Below are 8,567 nucleotides of genomic sequence, written 5' to 3'. Positions count from 1 at the left end.
GGCCTAACATTTTAGCAGCTTTCTGGAAAAAAATTGCAGAAAGAAACTAGAAGTCATTGAACAAATTATCAAAGAATAAAGAAAGTTCCACCACCCCCCCAAAAAAAGAAAAAGAGATAATGATTTAGGGGCAGAACAACTAGAACATTCTTAGTGCCATAAACAATGAGCAATAGAAAGGGTAAAATTATTAGAATTATAGATACTTTATAACTATGATTAATTATTAATTCAATATAATCTTAATAGAGTAATGGTAACTATAATTGGTTGGACAATTGAATGGTGTTAGAATTTGGGAAGAAAAAAGATAAAATATCCCCAAAAAATGAAAAACAAATTTTGGTACTTAACCTGAAGGATTTAATGGACAAAATGAGAAACAGACTGAATTGATGGATAGAGAACCAGCCTGAGTCAGGAAGACCCAGATACACATTCTTTAATACATCTTGACTGTGTGATTTTTAGCAAGTCATTTTAACCTCTCAGTGCCTCAAGCAACTCTCTTAGAATTGTTTTCAAAGCAGGTGTTGGTCTGCATTGATAGAATTAATTTCCTCATAGGGAATTCTTTTCATCAATAAAATAGCTCTGATTAAAAAAGCAAAAAAAAAATAATATGTTTGAAAAGGAAGGCAGGGAAAAGAGGCCAGAGCAATACTAAAGTAAAATTTTCAAATCTGAAAGAAGGAAAACTAGAAAGGTCAACTTTATATTGTGTATGTATAACCTATGTCAGATTACTTGCTGTTTTGGGGAGGAAGGAGACAAAAAAGGGAAGGAGAAAAAATTTAGAACATAAAATCTTGCAAAAAATGAATGTTAAAAACTATTTTTACATGTATTTGGAAAAATAAAATACTATTGAGAAAAAAACAAATAAGTTTTTTGAAAAGAAAAAAGGTTGATTTTAGCAATATTTATAGTGTTAATAGTAGAAAAACAGAATTTTGGTTTTCTTGTTAAGGAATTGAAATACGCAGCCCTGAAGTCAGGAGGACCTCAAATAGACAAGTTGATCAGTGGAATAGGTTAGTTCACAAGACAAAATAATAACTATAGCAATCTAGTGTTTGACAAATCCAAAGATCCCAACTTTTGGGATAAGAATTCATTATCTGACAAAAACTGCTGGGAAAACTGGAAATTATTATGGCAGAAATTAGGCATGGACCCACACTTAATAACATATGCCAAGATAAGATCAAAATGGGTCCATGATTTAGGCATAAAGAATGAGATTATATTGTTTGTGGCAGCCCTTTTTGTAGTGGCTAGAAACTGGAAACTGAATGGATGTCCATCAATTGGAGAATGGCTGAATAAACTGTGGTATATGAATATTATGGAATATTACTGTTCTGTAAGAAATGACCAACAGGATGATTTCAGAAAGGCCTGGAGAGACTTACACGAACTGATGCTGAGTGAAATGATCAGGACCAGGAGATCATTATATACTTCAACAACAATACTATATGATGACCAGTTCTGATGGACCTGGCCATCCTCAGCAACGAGATCAACCAAATCATTTCCAATGGAGCAGTAATGAACTGAACCAATATGCCCAGAGAAAAAACTTTGGGAGATAACTAAAAACCATTACATTGAATTCCCAATCCCTATATTTATGCCCACCTGCATTTTTGATTTCCTTCACAAGCTAATTGTACAATATTTCAGAGTCTGATTCTTTTTATACAGCAAAATAATGTTTTGGTCATGTATACTTATTGTGTATCTAATTTATATTTTAATGTATTTAACATCTACTGGTCATCCTGCCATCTAGGGGAGGGGGGTGGGGGGTAAGAGGTGAAAAATTGGAACAAGAGGTTTGGCAATTGTTAACGCTGTAAAGTTATCCATGCATATAACCTGTAAATAAAAGGCTATTAAATAAAAAATAAATAAATAAAATAAAATAAAATCTTCAATTAAAAAAATAAAATAAAATCTTCAATTAAAAAAAAAAAGAATGAGATTATAAATAAATTAGAGGAACATAGGATAGTTTGCCTCTCAGACTTGTGGAGGAGGAAAGAATTTGTGACCAAAGAACTAGAGATCATTATTGATCACAAAATAGAACATTTTGATTATATAAAATTTAAAAGCCTTTGTACAAACAAAACTAATGCAAACAAGATTAGAAGGGGAGCAATAAACTGGGAAAATATTTTTAAATTAAATTAAAGGTTCTGATAAAGGTCTCATTTCCAAAATATATAGAGAATTGACTCTATAAGAAATCAAGCCATTCTCCAATTGATAAATGGTCAAAGAATATGAACAGTTTTCAGATGATGAAACAAACTATTTCCACTCATATTCTACTCACTATTGATCAGAAAAATGCAAATTAAGACAACTCTGAGTTACCCTACATACCTGTCAGATTGGCTAAGATGACATGAAAAAATAATGAATGTTGGAGGATGCAGGGAAAACTGGGACAGGCTTTTCCACACAACTTGTTACACAACTTCAACTGGGCCTTCACTGCTGCTAGACAATCTATACTTCCTTATCAACTCATTATCCCATTCTGCACAGCAGCTCTTCCAAATCTTTTCAACTTTTTCTAAACTTTCTCTGGAACTCTTTCCTACCCCAGCTGAGAGCCTGGCCTTATATTTAACAGAAAAAAAAAAAAAAATGAGACTATGCACTATAAACTCCCTCTTCCCTTTTCATTTCAAATGCTTTCTGCCACTCTTTCCTTCACCTGTCTCACCTTATTTCTTACCAAGACTAACCTCTCTACCTGTACTAATGATTCCATTCTATTCCAGCCCCTCTGTTTCCCCTCTATCATGCCCACTATTATTTTTCATCTTGCCCTATTGGCTTTCTCTAGTACTACAAATATGCTCATGTTTCCCCTATCCTCAAAAAAACCTTAGTTTGATCCTTTTATCCACACTTAATTGCCACAATGTATCTCCTTAGCTCTTTGTGGCTAAACATCTTGAAAAGATTTTATAATAGATGCCTTCACTTTCTCTCCTCTCAATTATAATTTTGACTTCTCACCTCATTATCTCATGAAAGTGGTTCTTTACAAAATTACCAGTGATGTCTTTTGCCAAATCCAATGGCTTTTTTTCGATCCTATTCTTCTTGATCTTTCTCCAACCTTTGATATTATGAGGGTATGAGTCACTCTCTTTTCATTGATACTCCCTTGTGTCTAGGTTTTCTGGACACCATTCTTTCCTAACATTCCTATCTGATCACACCTGTCTCCTCTGCAGGATTCTTTTCTACATCATAACCTCTAACAATAGGTGTCCCACAGAGTTCTATCCTGAACCTTTTTCTTTTTTCTCTTCTCTCTTTACATTAATTCACTTAGTGATCTCATCAGCTCCTATAGATTTCTCTAGATTAATGACTCTCAAAACTATTTATTTTGCCCTAACTTTCTGACCTTCAATATCTCATTTCCAAATGCTTTTCAGAGATTTCAAACTGTATGTCAAATAGGTATCTTGAACTCAATATGTCCAAAACTGAATTAATAATCTTTCTTCCTAAACCCTCTCCCATCTCCTAACTTCCTTATTATTGCCAAGGAGAATTCCATCCTCTCAGTCCCTCAAGCTTGCAACCTAAGTGCCATCTTTGATACTTCACTCTCTCTTATCAACCATATCCAATTTCTTGTCAAGGTCTGCCAACTTCAGCTTTGCATCTTCCCTTGAGAATGCCCCCTTCTCTGATACTGCCAACATCCTGTTTCAAATCCTCATCACTTTGTACTATTCGAATAGCATACTAGTGGATCAGACTTCCACAAGTATCTTCCACCAACAATCCATCTTCCATTCAGCCACCAGTGATTATCCTAAAGCCCAGGTCTGACCATGTCATTCCTTACTCAATAAACTACAAAATGTAAAATCCTGTTTGGGATTCAAAGCTTTTCATAACTAGTCCCTCCAGTCTTCTTACACTCTATTCCCCAGCATACATTTTTCAGTCTGGTGACACTGATCTTCCCTGGGAAAAAAAGATTTCTGGGCTTCCAATATTTTCTCTTGCTGTCTTACCTGGAATGCTCTTCCATCACATCCCCACCCATTGGCTTTCCCTGGCTTCCTTCAAGTACCAAGTTGAAGTCCTATCTTCTACAGAAAGCTTTTTTAAACCCCTCTTAATTCTCATGCTTTTCTTTTAATTATTTCCCATTTAGTCTGTATGTAGTTTCTTTGTATATACATGTTTGTTTGTTGTCTCCATTAGATTGTAAGCTACCTGAGGGCAGGAACTGTTTTTTGCCTATTTTTATATCCCCACTACTAACACAGTACCTGGCAAATAGTAGGCATTTAATAAGTATATATTAGGGGAAAAAAAACCAAAGTTTTTTTTTTTTTTATCAGATACCATCTTCTTCCCAAATCTAAATCCCTTACTTTTAAATGGTATTAGTAACAAAAATAGCATCTATATTGCTACTTTCATTTTTTCTTCAATGCTTCATATTCCTTAGCAATGCTTCCTAAATTTCCTTTAGATATATAATTTGTTCCCAAATGAACCAGTAGAATAAGATAGTAGTCACTAACAGTCTTGAGAGATTGTGTCATGTCTGAATATTTGTACTAAAAAGAGTGTCTACTGAATATGGTTAGATAGAAAATATCTACCATTACTCTTAGTAGGAATTCGTCAACAACGACGTTTCTTCTTTCTCTGGTCTTTAAACAAATGAACACTCACATGGTGGCATATGTAGGGCCACAATATTATTCCTTGAAACAAGAACTCCAAATATTCAAATAATCTTTCTTCCCTTCCATTTGTGAATTATATTCTTCTACCCTTCAGCTCTCAGACATAGGTTAGAATTCTGTTTTCACCCCTAACCTCCTATTTTTTTTTTTCCATTTTCTCCTTGAAGCATTTTAAAAATTACACTGCATTCTTTTGGTTATTTTGGAGTACTAAGAATGCATTTCTCCAGCCCTTTCTGCTTTTTCCCATAGCAAAGTGAACAGTTAGGTCCTTGTAAAAAGACAAAGCCAGCATGTCCTCTTAAGGTCTCTACAAACTTTCTGCTTACTGAGAGTTCATTTAGTCACAGGACAGACAAGAACAAATATTTTCAAAAAACAAATACAAAATAACAATAGAAATCCAAAATGAATAAAAATGTAAATTTAAAAGTCCTAAAATTAAAAACAAGCTTATATCCATTAAACAAGCAAAAATGCTAAACAATGGGAAATTCATTGTTGATGCTGTGGAAGGAAAGAAATGTTCCTTCATTTGATAGTTCAATTGTTCTGGAAATTATTCAAAATTATGAAAGTTATTCAATTGTTTGTGCCCTTTGAAAACAAAGATCACATTATTGAAAATGTAATCTAACATTACTGATAGCAAGAAACGACCTGTTTGTATATAGAATCATAGAATTATATTTTAAAAATTGAGACCTCAGCATTTAAGCCAACCTGTACTCAAAAGGAATTATTAGAAGTCTTTATCTAGTCTCTGCTTAAAGACCTCCAATTACCAGTGTCCTTAAATTGTGGCAGCCAGAACTTAAATACTTGAATGTGCTATCACCAGGTAAGAGAAGGGCCCATCACTTCTTTATTTCTGGATGTTACGTCTCCTAATACAGTCTAAGATTTCATTAACGTTGACTCATATTGTGCTTATAGTTCACTAAGACCTTTACACCTTTTTCAGACAAACTCTTGTTATACTGTCTCCTTCATTCTGTACTTGTAAAAGCTTTTTTAAAATATAAATGGAAGACTTTTGTTTATGCCTGTTGAATTTTATCATATTAAAATTCGACCCAATGTTCTAGCCAATCTGACATTTTAAGTAACACTTCCAGCTTTGCTTTATCTGCAGATTTAATGTATCTTTCATGGTGCAGCTGGTGGCACACTGGGCCTGAAGTCAGGAGAGACTTGAGTACAAATCTTGCCTCAGATGTTCACCAACTTACTTGGTGAAGTGATTATTCATTTCACTTCTGTTTGCCTCAGGTTCCTAACCTGTAAAATGGGGAAATAGCACTACTTCCAAGAGTAGTTGTGAGAATCAAATGAGATACTAATAAAGAGCTTAGCACATATAGAGCCTAGCAGACAGTAAATGGTATAGACATATTAGCTATTATTATTTATGCCTTTATCCAAGTCATTAATTAAAAACAGCAATGGACCAATCACTGATCCTTGCAAGCCAAGTTGCACTGGACCATTAATAACTCTTTGAGTAAGTCCATTCAATGAATTCAGAATCCATCTAACTGTATTATCATTTGAACTATATTTTTTCCTTATTCTCCACAAGAATAAAATGGGATACTTTACCAAATACTGTTAAAATCTAGGCAAATCATACCTACTGTATTCCTTTGATCTATCAGTCCTAATTCTATACACTTTTACCAGGATAGGACATTCACTAATATAAAGAACATTATCCTTTGTATATGGCTCAACATTTGAATGATGTTTTTCTCAAAAGGTAGTCATTTATTCCAAATTTCTTCATCACCACTAATGGTACCAACCAATTTATGGGGAACAAAAGGTTTCCATGACCAAGTTCTTTAAGGACAAAATTAAGATTGTTCTGACCAATATTTTTGCATGAAAAGGACAACTGATGTTGTGATCAAACAATATTTATTAAAACACCAATTGTGTGGATTTCACTGTTTTAATGCTGAAGGAGATACAAAATCAGGTAAGACACTTCCTGCTCTCATGGAGCTTACAATTTACTAAAAAGGATTCTCTGATTAGGGATTCTTTCTTACACAATTGAGAAAACTCTCAAAACTGATTTTCACAGCCATCCCTTTAATCCTTCAACCAACAAGCCCAATTCCTCAAGGTCTGAAGATGTCTCTATTGGTTCAAATCATCCCTGGGTCTAGAAATGGCCCATTCAGGAGGACCAAGGATATCCACTTCCACACAATATAAGAAAACTCAATATTCAAAAGTGCCAAGATAATTTTGCCAGTGACCAATCAGATAATTATACCATGAGGCAAGGCTGTTTCTCCTATAGCCAGTAAGTGAGACATACTTTTCTTGGGCAAGGATGACACTCAATTATTGAATGGATATAAAATGTAACATTTCTAATGTGTATTTACATATGACATCCTTCACCAAAGCTGTTTGTGATAAAAAGCTGATTTGTAAATTTGTGGGGTAATTGCACATCATGGAGAAAGAGAGCTCACTGAAAATGTGTTACCTCTTAATTTTAGAGGGAGGCATTAAGGGGTGTATGCTCATTAAGACACTTTAACATATTGACTCAACAGACTAAAATCACAAGAACTTTTTCAGAAAAAGAGTTATCTATTCATACCTATCTTTTAATTGGAAAATTATTTTTGAACCCACATTTAAACTTTTTTTTTTTTTAATTCTTGGAGGAGGGGAGTTGAAGATAGACTTGCGATTTTATCAATAGAATCTCTTGGTATGAAAATTTCCAATTACCAATGTGATCTATAATAAAAAAGCATGAATGAAGATAACTAGTCACACTGCTAATGACACAGGCAAGACTCAGAACTAGTTTCCCTGATTCCAGGGCCAATTCTCTTTAATTATACCACACCACCTTCTCAAGACTTTGTATTCATTTCTATTGAATTTAATCTTAGTAAACTAAGTCCAATGTTCTTAAAAAATACGACTACAACTAACGGAATTAAAGATAATAGCAATAAATTCATGTTTATACACAAAGACCTAAAAAGATTAGTAAAATGAGGATGGTTTTGTTACTATTATGTTAAATTCAATATACATATCTTTTGGGGTAGATATAATAACAATTTTATAGAGATATGTACAACCACATATGATTTTTGTTTCAGTTTCCATGATTGTTTTACTATTTTTTTACATATGTGCATATGATAGAATACACATGCCAGTAGAAGGTACTTAAAAAAAAAAAACTAGTTGTAAAACATAAAATAAAAAATTCCACCTCCCAATAATCATTACAAATACAAACTGACTTGGATAATTTTCTACTATAGGATAAGCCTTGACTAGTCAAGAATTGATTTCTCAATTCAAGTTTATAGTCATATGAAAAAATGCTCTAAATCACTATTGATTAGAGAAGTACAAATCAAGACAATTCTAAGATACCACTTCATAACTCTGAGCTTGGTTAAGATAACAGGAAAAAGACAGTGAAATGATCCAACCAATTTGGAACTGCATCCAAAGGTTTATCCCATTATACATAGCTTTTGATCCAGCAGTGCCACTGCTGGGTCTGTATGCCAAAGAAAACATAAAAGAGGGAAAAGAATCCACACATGCAAAAGTTTGTAGCAGCTTTCTGTAGTGGCAAGGAATTGGAAATTGAATGAATGCCCATCGATTGGGGAATGGCAAATGAATATAACATTAATATACTTCTATAAGAAATAATGAGCAGGCTGATTTCAGAAAAGCCTGGAAAGATTTACATGGACTGCTGCTGAGTGAAGTGAGCAGAACCAAAAGAACACTACACAGTAACAGCAATATTATGTGATGTTC

This window comes from Sarcophilus harrisii, chromosome 1 (assembly GCF_902635505.1).
Source record: "Sarcophilus harrisii chromosome 1, mSarHar1.11, whole genome shotgun sequence".
Taxonomy (NCBI): domain Eukaryota; kingdom Metazoa; phylum Chordata; class Mammalia; order Dasyuromorphia; family Dasyuridae; genus Sarcophilus; species Sarcophilus harrisii.
The sequence above is the reverse complement of the archived record's forward strand: the minus strand, read 5'-3'. Positions refer to the sequence as shown.